Raw genomic sequence first — 11,943 nt, 5'->3', positions numbered from 1 at the left:
TGTAGTAACTGTTAAATGAGAAACTGTATTGTTCTGTAAGCCTTCATCTAAAGTGAGAATAGCAGCACAATTGGAAGAGCGTAGTCAGTGTCACTGAACTGTGCATGTAGAAATTTTTGAAATGGTGTATCTTGGGCTATGTGTATTTTCACCTAGAAAAAAGGTTGAGAAGTTAGAGGGTTGACATGTTGTGGGGTTGTTAACCAACGTCATAAAACAATATGTGTACTACTATTTCATGACAAACTATCTGTAAGCCTTCACCTGAAGTACAATTAAAAAAATATAAAAAAAGGATGGTAATAATATGCATTGATCTCTGGTGGTGCAACAGTTAGTACTGGGCTGCTAAGCGAAAGATTGGCAGCCCAGTGCTTAGCTGTTGCATCACCAGGACTCTGTGCATAGTGTTACTATCCTTTTTAAATATCTAATTTGGGATATGAATGGTATTAAAAAAAAAAAAAGAGTTAATTTAAAATGGTATTACTTCATATATCTTTCAGATAAGCCATCTGGGCTTGAAATTTTCCTTTTTGATATGTTTTGAACTACAAAGACCAGGCCCATTTCATCCAAGTTGTTGAACTGATGGGTTAAAGTTCTTTGTAATACTCTTTTATTACCATTTTGATGCTTGTAGCATCTGTAGTAATGTCCCTTGTTTCATTCTTGAGTTAGTAATTTGTAGCTTTTTTTTTTTTTTGACCAGTCTAGCTAGAGGATTATCAATTTTATTGATAATGTCATGGAACAAGTTTTTGATTTTATTAATTTTTCTCTATTGTGGTTCTGCTTTGAGCTTCACTGATATCTGTCCTTATTTTTATTAGTTTCTCCTTTCTGCTTGCTTTGGTTTTCATTTGCTTTTCATTCTCTAGATTCTTAAATCTCTATTATTGTGGATTTGCCCATTTCTCCTTTCAATTCTATCAATTTCTGCTTTATGTATATGGAAGCTCTGTTTATTTTATCAAGTAAGGCACTTGGTGCATCTTCCTCCCATCCTCTGCCACAGGTGAGTCAGTGCTTGTGTTCCGTCTCTTTTTGGAGCTTGGAGTCACCCATCTTTTCTTAAATTTCAAGCTACTTGGTTGCCCTTTATGGTAGGTTCAAGGAAATATATAACTTTGTAGATTATCCAGCTTTTTCTTGTTATTAGGTGAGAGTGACACTCTTCCGGCTTCCTACACAATAAGATGCAATGAAGCTTTTATATTTATTTCAAAAATTGAAGTAGTCCACCTGCAAAAAAAGGAACTTAGGCCCTTATCTCACACTCTGTGCAAATATTAACTCAAAATATATCATAGTCATAGATGTAAACACTAAACCTATTTAACTTCTAGAAGAAAGGACAGAAGAAAACTTTCATGATCTTGGATTAGGCAAGGAGTTCTTAGATGTGATACCAAAAGCACAACCCATAAAATAAAACATCAATAAATTGTACTTCATTAAAATTAATTTTGTCTTTTTCTTTACTTTAGAAGATGCCATTAAGAAAATGAAAAGACAAGTCACAGACTGGGAGAAAATATTTGCTAATATCTGATAAAGGACTTGCATTCAAAATATATAAGGAACTCTTCCAAACCTACCAAACCCACTGCCATTGAGTCAATTCTGCCTCATAGCGACCCTATAAGACAGAGTAGAACTGCCCCATAGGGTTTCCAAGGGTGTAAATCTTTAGGGAAGCTGACTGCCATATTTCTCCTGCAGAGCAGCTGATAGGTTCAAACTGCCGATCTGTTGGTTAGCAGCCAATTGCTTTAACCATTGCACCACCAGGGCTGCAAAGAACTCTTACAAGTCAATAGTAAGAAACCAAAAAACAAAAACAAACTTGTTGCCGTCAAGTTGATTCCAACTCATAGTGACCCTGTAGGACAGAGTAGAGCTGCCCCATAGGGTTTCCAGGGAGCAGCTGTTGGATTCAAACTGCCAACCTTTTGGTTAGCAGCCAAATGCCTAACCACTGTGTCACCAGGGCTCCCAATAGTAATGGGAAACCCAATTAAAATGGGAAAACGTTTGAATAGACAACTCACTAAAGAAAATATAGAAATGGATAATAAGCTCTTGAAAAACCAAGAACCAAACCCGTTGCCACTGAGTAGATTCTGACTCATAGTGACCCTGTAGAACAGAGTAGAACTGCCCATAGAGTTTCCAAGGGGTGCCTGGTGGATTTGAACTGCTGACCTTTTGGTTAGCAGCTGAGTTCTTAACCACTGTGCCACCAGGACTCCAAGCTTATGAGAAGCTGCTTAATATCATTAGTCATTAGGGAAATGCAGTTTAAAATCACTATGTAATTTTAATGGCTATAATCCAAAAGACAGACAGTATTAAGTGTTGACAAGGATGTGGAGAAAATGAATCCCTCATGCATTGCTGGTAGGAATGTAAAATTTCACAGCCACTTTGGGAAACAAGTTTGACAGTTTCTTAAAAAGCTAAACATAAATTTACCATATGACCCAGCAATTCCATTCTTGGGAATTTACCCAAGAGGAATGAGTGATTCTTTGCTCATCAGTAACCTCCCTTAGTCTTCTCTCTGGTCATAAACTCTAATCCCAACAATATAGATGCTTCTTTACTTCTCTTTTTTTGCCCTGTCATGAGGTCAAAGTAATCCACCTAAATTGAAGATGTACATGGTTAAAGTCCAAAAGTGTGAGAAGGTAGTGGTATTTAAATATATATATATATATATAAGAATAATTGATTTGATAATAAAAATTTTATCTATGAGAAAATTAGTAATTAAAAAAATCTTTGCTAGATATGAGTTCATTTTTTTGTCTCATAATTATGGAATCACAGAATTTTAGTGATGAAACATGCTTTGGAGGTTAAAATTAAATGAAATAAGTATAAACCTACATTTATTGAAAATAAAAATATACTTTTTTTTTCATATGAAAGAGTGTATTAAATGATTAGTTTTGGCAAGGAAGTTTCTGGCTTTAAAATTATTTCATAACTAGCCTTAGAGCCCAGCAACTCATACTTCACAGATGGTATGAATCTATTAAAACTGATGTCATAAACATTTAATAAAAAAATCATACTGTGTTGATTGACACTTAGAAAAACTTATGCTATAATTTAGGAAGTTGATGAGAAAGTTCTCTAGGGTTGACTTAATGGTAGAATTTAAGGATTACATGCAGAGATTACATGACTTTCAGCGCAATAAAAGATGCACAAAATATATGTATTTTGTTTTAAATTAATTGAGATGTGACAATAGCATTTACATTCCATAGGAGCCTGTTATAAGGAAACTGCCTACCTTGACATTTGCTCCACAGGAAGAGAAAAGCACTCTTTATTAATAACAACTAAGCTTTCTTTAGTCTTTTCCAGTTTATTAAGTGCCTATACACACATTATCACTTACACTAATAGCCAGCCTGTGTGATGCCTGTCATTTATCTCTGTCTTCACAGAGAGGCAGCACAGCACTGAGGTTTTGATGCTAGAGTCTATGCTCTGTCACTGTGGAGTTGGTGACTTTGGGCAAGTTATTTAAAAGCTGAGTCTCCTTTTCCTTATGTGTAAAATGGGAGCACTAATCTTCCTTGTGATGATTAGATGAGTCAGTAACTGTGAGGTACTTAGAACAACGAGTAGCACATAATAAGTGCTAGAGTTAGTTATCATTGTGGCAGATAAAATTGAGGTTCAGAGAACTGGCTAGTGCTACACATTTAATAAGTGAAAGAGTTAGGATTCAAATTCTACTCTTTTATAGGGTCCATGATTTTTAAAAATCCTTAAAATCCAATCCAAATTAGGTAACACCCCCGCAAAAAAACAAAACCAAACAAAACCAAACACATTGCTGTCGAGTCGATTCCAACTCATAGTGACTCCGTAAGAGTAGAACTGCCCTATAGGGTTTCCAAGGAGCGATTGGTAGATTCAGACTGCTGACTTTTTGATTAACAGCCTGAGCTCTTAAACTGCTGCATGTTAGGTAAAGCAACATGTTGTTCATGAAGGAGGATAGACTTTGGGACAGACTTGGTCTCAAATAATAGCTCCTCCACTTGAGCAAGTCACCTAACCACAATTAGCCTCAATTTTGCTTTTCTGTGAAATAGAGCTGTTAATATGTGACTCATGTGGTCATATAAGAATTAAATGAGAAAACAACTCTATGAGACCCAAGTAGAAGGGCTTTATAAACGTAAAATTGATTCTTTGAAATATTTGACTTTGTTGGAAATCTTTTAAGTTAAGAGATCCCAAAGCCTGTAATGTTAGTTACCGACACAGCATAGGATTTATAACCAGAAGGATCTTACAAGTGTGTTCCCTATTGCAATAGGTGCAACTATTTTGACAAGCTCAAGGGAGAATCTGCTCTGATGTTATTAGAAAATTGGGTGAGAAATAGTACAAATTGTTCTCAATTGCCTGTGAACTTTAGAAATTATTTTCCTAACAAAAAATAAAAAGTAATGAGATTAATATTTTATTTTAAATGCTGAAATGTACAAAATATATTTTTTCAGAAAATGGGGAATCCCATCAATATTATTATGCTTCAATTAATTGTAGAAGATTCAAATCTAATTATGTTCAATTTAACAAATTTGCACTGCAGTAGTCTATGTAAGCATTTCTAGATCTTTCCTTTAACCATATGACCTCACACATTAACTCATATTAAAGAGTTTCAAGTAAATTTTAAAATGCCCTTACATAAGTCATTTAAGAAGTGAAATTAAATGTAAAAGTTGCCTATTGTTAGTTTAACAATTCATGTTTCATAATTACTTCTTGATTGCGTGAATTGCTGTAACTAAAGATCATTTGTTGAAATAAATTAGTGTTTTCTTTTATTAATATGCTAGTATTTGCATGAGAAGAATTCTTAAGTATTTTAACAAGTTACTTTCTGTAGTGTAGTATTTATTGCATAGAACATCCGTTCATTTTTTGAGGCCTACCTATTTAACAAATTATGGATAACATTGTTAAGAATGGGAATTACAGAACACTTAATTGTATTTATGAGGAACCTGTACTGAGACCAAGAGGCAGTCATTTGAACAGAACAAGGGGATACTGCATAGTTTAAAGTCAGGAAAGGTATGTGTCAGGGTTGTATCCCTTCACCATACTTATTCAGTCTGTATGCTGAGCAAATAATCTGAGAAGCTTGACTATATGAAGAAGAATGCAGCATCAGGATTGGAGAAAGACTCATTAACAACCTGTGATAATGCAGATGACACAGCCTCACTTGCTAACAGTGAAGAGGACTTGAAGCATTTACTGATGAAGATCAAAGACCACAGCCTTCAGTGTGGATTGCACCTCCGCATAAAGAAAACAAAAATCCTCACAACCAGACCAATAAGCCACATCATGATAAATGGAGAAAAGATTGAAATTGTCAAGGATATCATTTTACTTGGATCCACAATCAACGCCTGCGGAAGCAGCAGTCAGGAAATCAAATGACGCATTGCATTGAGCAAATCTGCTGCAAAAGATCTCTTTTTAAGTGTTAAAAAGCAAAGATGTCACTTTAAGGACCAAAGTGCACCTGACCCAAGCCATGGTGTTTTCAAGCCTCATATGCGTGGACAATGAATAAGGAAGACTGAAGAAGAATTGATGCCTTTGAATTATGGTATTGGTGAAGAATATTGAATAAACCATGGACTGCCAGAAGAATGAACAAATCTATCTTGGAAGAAATATAGCCAGAATGCTCCTTAGAAGCAAGGATGGTGAGACTACATCTCTCATACTTTGGACATGTTGTCAGGAGGGACCAGTCTCTGGAGAAGGACATCATACTTGGTAGAGGATCAGCGAAAAAGAGGAGGACCCTCAAGGAGATGGATTTATACAGTGGCTGCAATAATGGGCTCAAGTATAACTACAATTGTGAGGATGGCACAGGACTGGGCAGTGTTTTGTTCTGTTGTACATAGGGTCACTATGAGTTGGAACCAACTCGAGGGCACCAAACAACAGCACCTGTTTCATTAATGAGGTGATTTAGATATTCTTCATAAATTATCTTATTGAACTTCATAATTTCAAATATTTTTTTCAATGAGAAGATAAGATTCTGAATCACAAAATATTGGCTGTGGTTATCTATATTTAGTACTTGACAATCAAAGTTAATGTTCTCTCTTATTACTATAATACCACTTCATATGGTGAGAACTGTCATAGTCTACCACCTTTTTTCTTCTTCATCATCATCTTTGTCTTCATATTCTTTTCCTTCTCTCCCTCCTGTCTGGGTCTTCTTCTTTAGTTCAATCTTTTGATAGCTCTTTATTACAAAAGCTCTTCTCTAATTTCTGGCCAAGGAGAAAAAGAAAAATAATAAATTCTGTTCACTTCTTTTTCATTTCCAACCTCTGTTCACCTGTTAGGTCAGATTCTTCTTTTGAGTTGTGGGGTAGATACCAAACCAAAAAAAACAAACCCATTGCCTTCGAGTCAATTCCGACTCATAGTGACCCTATAGGACGGAGTAGAACTGTCCTATAGGGTTTCCAAGGAGCAGCTGGTGAATTCAAACTGCCGACGTTTTGGTTAGCAGCCAAGCTCTTAACCACTGTGCCACCAGGGCTCCCTGGGGTGGATAGCAGAATGAAATTCCTCATCACCCAATAGTGAGCTTATGGTCACTTTCCTTCCATCAGATGCTTTGTCATGATAGAACTATTCACTTCAAACTGTAGTACTTTAGAAAGGAACTGCACCATCCATTCTGTGGGTATGTTTCATGTTCATATGTTTCTAGCTGTCATAATAAGAGCATTTCATGTGCTTTAGAGCAGTCACCAAGATGGTTCTAATCATACAATTTTACTCAAGTGAATAGAGCTAAAATTGCCCAGATAGGGAAAATGTTGTGTCTTAGTCATCTAGTGCTGCTATAACAGAAATACCACAAGTGGATGGTTTTTAACTAAGAGAAGTTTATTTCCTCACAGTCAAAGTAGGCTAAAAGTCCAAATTCAGGGCATCAGCTCCAGGGGAAGGCTTTTTCTCTCTGTTGGCCTTCTTCTCTTTGGTGTTCCCCCGGACTAGGAGCTTCTCTGCGCAGGGACCCCAGTCCAAAGGACACGCTCTGCTCCCGGCACTGCTTTCTTGATGGTATGAGGTCCCTGTCTCACTGCTCACTTCTGTCTTTGATATCTCAAGACATTGCCTCAGGATACAATGCAATCTTGTAGACTGAGTCCAGCCTTACTCACACAACTGCTGCCCATCCTCCCTCATTAACATCACAGAGGCAGGATTTATAACATATAGGAAAACCACACAATACCAGGAATCATGTCCCAGCCAAACTGATACACACATTTTTTGGGGGACATAATTCAAACCATGACATCTTGCTTCTAGTAATTAATAATGTCACTATAATATTAGTATAAATAGAGGGCCAGTCTTAAAGTGTAATAATGGTCTACTTATTCACAGCGGTTTTTTGGAAAAGTGGGCCCATTTTTCAGTCCATTTAAGTGTTAGTTTAAATAATTATACACATTATTTGCTCTTTTTATGAAATGTCATAATAGAAGCTGAAACATCTAAATATAATTTGAAGATTTTGACAGCAGCAATGGCAATTGAAAAACATTGTTTAATAGCTTAGAATGCACTTTTAGATATGAGGAATATACTCCATTTATGGAGGCAGAGCAAGACTCACTGGCTTTTGACTAAGGATTGGGTCTCTCTGGTGACATAGCCAAATGTTGCACTGTGCCTCTTTCTTCCTGACCCCCCCTACCAAATTTATCCCACCCTTCAGACTTGGACCTGGAATGGTGAATTTGAGAATTATTCCTCACCCTTTAAGAGGGGGAGAACAAAGTTAATATATTTAATACTGGCCAAAGTAGCAATCCTAAATGTGTTGTGGGGGAGGGGCACTTCTGCTCTCTTGAGTTCCCTACACTGTGGTCGTTACTGGAAAAATAATTGCGCTTAGAAGCTACTTGTTGTTGGATTCATGAATAATTTTTAAGCATTTTGTTGCAGTATGAAGGAAGGTTCACCAAAACCAGATTTTTTTTAGAAGAATAGATTATTGTTTTAACCAACTCAAAGCATGTGAAAATGATACTTTTTGTAAGTCTGGAAACTATAGTCATGGTTACTTTGACCATCATAATGTTTTTATTTTCCCTTCTCTTTATCCTGGAAAGAAATCAAAACATCTGTTTCTAAGATTTTAGGATTATAAATAGCATTAATTTTCATGCCAAATCAAGTATAAAATATTTTTATCTAATGAGATACTTTCTTCAACAAAAGTGGTTTAAAAGGAAATTTCATAATTCTCGTTTATTCCTCTGGAACTAGTTTTATAAAATTTTGGAACGATAACTAGCCATCAGATGATTAGATTAGAATTATAGGTTTCATGAGTTCAATTACTATTTATACCCATATATAATTTATTTAACCAGCCTTTAAATACATTCTGAGTGTGCACCACAGTACCAGTGCTAGGGAATATACAAAATAAAGAAAGAAAATTTTATAATTGCCCTGAATCGACTTAAGCTGTAGGGGGAAATATAAAACTTTATTCTAAAGTAAAACATTAAGTTTGCCATAATTTGTTCAGTATTGTATGTTAAGCTCAGAGGCAATTAAAAGTAAGAAAATAACTATGTAGAATCAGAATGATTCTAAAGAAGTCAAAGATTTTAAATCTGTACTTTTCAGAATATCATTTCACTGATTACCACAAAAATACATGTTCATTGCAGAAAATTTGGAGATGATATTGTCTATAATCCCTTACCTAGCGATAACCACTGTTTGCATCTATCAATTCAGCCAATGCTTTTATTCTTACCTATAGTCATTTTCTACCTGAAACAGTCTTCCCAAATGTCTTCACTAGGCTAATTCCTACTCATCTTTCAGGTCTTCTTTTCAACGGTACTGGCTCTCAGGAAAGTTTTTAAAAAGCCATTTGTTTTATGTCACCCGCTATTACAATCCCTGTGTCTCTGAACTTGCTCTACATTCATAAAATATTATGATCATGCACTCTATAGTAGAGGACAGTGGTGGTTCTGTGGTAGATCTCATACCTTAAGCACCTGAGTTCACTAATTCTTAATCTTCAGCTATGTTTCATTCACTTTTCAAAGCACTTTGGGAACCTGAATACCTTCCTCGTTCTCTATCCAGGAGAAATGTGGGAGAATTGAGAGAGGCTATTCCATGTCTTCTCTACTCAGCTCTCTCTCTCAGCTATTTTTGACCCACTGCCTGGGCAGTACCATTTTGAACATGGCATTTCTTTAAGGACAGTTCGAAATGTTTCTAGTTTGTACCAAGAGGAATGAGGAACAAGCCCCGCTACTCAAAGGTTTCCCTAATCTTATCTCATAAGCTATTTGATAAAATAGGTTAGGGAGACACAAAGCATCCAAATTTAGAGGGAAGTAAAAAATACATTAGTTTAATATTTCCAAATTGTTACCCCTGCTACATTATTATTAGATGTGGCATTTAAGAGAGTTTATCACAGCACTAAACTCAAGGTGAGCTGAGAGTGGAGAGAGCCTTGAAGCAGGTCATGAACTCTGTCTTTACCTCCTGCTAACTATTTTATTAGAGTGTGATATGCTTTACATCCAAACCCATTGCCATCGAGTTGATCCGACTCATAGCGACCCTATAGGACAGAGAAGAGCTGCCTCCTAGGGTTTCCAGAGAGCAACTGGTGGATTCGAACGGCCGACCTTTTGGTTAGCAGCTGAACTCTCAACCACTGTGCCACCAGGGCTCCATGCTTTACATAGGAAAGCTTTTTTAAGAAGGTCCAATATAACTTGTAAGTTCCCTGGAAAAAACAACTTAAAATATAATTTTTATTGATAGTTGCCCTGGAGTATCATTGTTATGTATAAAAGATTAATTTTTTTCCCTAAACACAAATTTTTAGTAGCCCTCTATTAATCATCTGTAGACTTTCTCCCAGAGTTCAGAAATCCTTTTAGAAAGAAGAGAGAGAAAATGGATTTTGCTCCCTCTGTAGAATGTATATGAAACTATGGTATAAATCATGTGAATTTATATTGAATAACCAGGCAGTTTATTAATTGTAAGAGTGTTTGGCTCAGAGCATTTTTATGCACACTGCAATTTGTCTTGAAAACTTGGTAGTAGTATTCTACTGTTCCCTTTTCTTTTTCCAGAGGTGAATCCTTTAGGTTTTTGCTATATTTTATTAACTTTACATTGTTTCATTACCTTTACTCAATATTTCAAGACTTTTTCCGTAATAGAAAAGTCACGTAATAAATTATAATACCTGACTCTGTGTGCCTTGTATACTTTGGCTAAAAAATTATTCAGTTGTAATTGCTCCCTGTACCCCTTTGGTTTCTGTAACACTTTATTCTTTTGATTATCCCCTTAACAGCTTGACTAGATGATGTCTCTTTACCCTTTCAATCCCTAAATGTTGATTTTTTTTCCAGTGGCCATCAAGTCGATTATGACTCACAGTGACCCCTTGTGTGTGTCAGTGCAGTACTGTGCTCTGTAGGGTTTTCAGTGGCGGATTTTTCAGAAGTAGACCACCAGACCTTTCTTCAGAGGCACCTCTGGGTGGACTAGAACCTCCAACCTTTCAGTTATCAGCTGAGCACATTAACTGTTTGCACCATTCAGGGACTCCATAAATGAGTCGATATTGACTCATGGTGACTCATGTGTGTCAGAGTAGAACTGTGCTCCATACGGTTTTCAGGGGCTGATTTTTTGGAAGTAAATCACTAGGCCTTTCTCCTGAGGCCGTTCTGGGTGGACTCAAACCTCCAACCTTTTGTTTACCAGCTGAGTGCATTAACCATTTGCACCACCCAGGGACTCCAAATGTTGATTCTCACCACAATTCTATACCATAGATTCAACTATTTTCTGCCTAGATTTTTTTCTGAACTACTGATCCTACTTACAACTACTTATGGGATCAATTATTGCTTTGGATGCACCAAAAGTGCCTCATATTGCAACATATCCAAATTTGAGCTTCTTATATTTCCCCCTAAATTGTCTTGAAGCATCATTGTCTATCATTATGAAACTAGAACATTTAGTGTTGTCTGTGACCTTTTTTAAAATTGTGATTTGGGGGAAAGTTTATATAACAAGTTAGTTTCTCATTAAACAGTTAATACATAAATTGTTTTGTGACATTGGTTGCCAGCCTCGCAATGTGTCAACACTCTCCCCTTCTCCACCCCGGGTTCCCTGTTTCTATTCGAACAGTTTTCCTGTCCCTTCCTGCCGTCTTGTCTTTGCTTTTAGGCTGATGTGCCCATTAGTCTCGTATACATGATTGAACTATGAAGTGTGTCCCTCATGTGTGTTATTGTTGGCCCTATAGACCTGTCTAATCTTTGGCTGAAGGGTGAACCTCAGGAGTGACTTCAGTACTGAGTTAAAAGGGTGTCCGGGGACCATACTCTCAGGGTTTCTGCAGTCTCTGTCAGACCAGCAAGTCTGGTCTTTTTTGTGTGTATGTATGTGTGTGTGAATTTGAATTTTGCTGTAAATTTTTCTCCCGTTCTATCCAGGACCTTCTATTATGATCCCTGCCGGAGCAGTCAGTGGTGGTAACTGGGCACCGTCTAGTTATTCTGGGCTCAGTCTGGTGGAAGTTGTGGTAGTTGTGGTCCATTAGTCCTTTGGACTAATCTTTCCCTTGTGTCTTTGGTCTTCTTCATTCTCCTTTGCTCCAGCCAGGATGGGACAAATAGAGTACCTTAGATGGCCTCATGCCAATAATGTTGGGGTGAGATGGTACCTCATTGTAGTTTTGATTTGCATTTCTCTAATGGCTAGTGATCACCAGCATTTCCTCATGTATCTGTTAGCTGCCTGAATGTCTTCTTTGGTGAAGTG

The 11,943-nt window shown here is 36.7% G+C and overlaps 1 protein-coding gene across 1 annotated transcript in view; it reads left to right on the top strand.

Annotated features, from left to right (window-relative positions):
* Positions 1 to 11,943, top strand: part of LOC101357705 (ankyrin repeat and sterile alpha motif domain-containing protein 1B) — a gene marked incomplete at its 3' end in the record, with an annotated part of 440,450 nt that overhangs the window by 360,157 nt on the left and 68,350 nt on the right. The window lies entirely within an intron of this gene.

The sequence above is a fragment of the Trichechus manatus genome, unplaced genomic scaffold, assembly GCF_000243295.1.
Source record: "Trichechus manatus latirostris isolate Lorelei unplaced genomic scaffold, TriManLat1.0 scaffold00027, whole genome shotgun sequence".
Taxonomy (NCBI): domain Eukaryota; kingdom Metazoa; phylum Chordata; class Mammalia; order Sirenia; family Trichechidae; genus Trichechus; species Trichechus manatus.
Note: the sequence above shows the minus strand (reverse complement) of the source record. Positions and strands in the feature narration are given on the sequence as shown.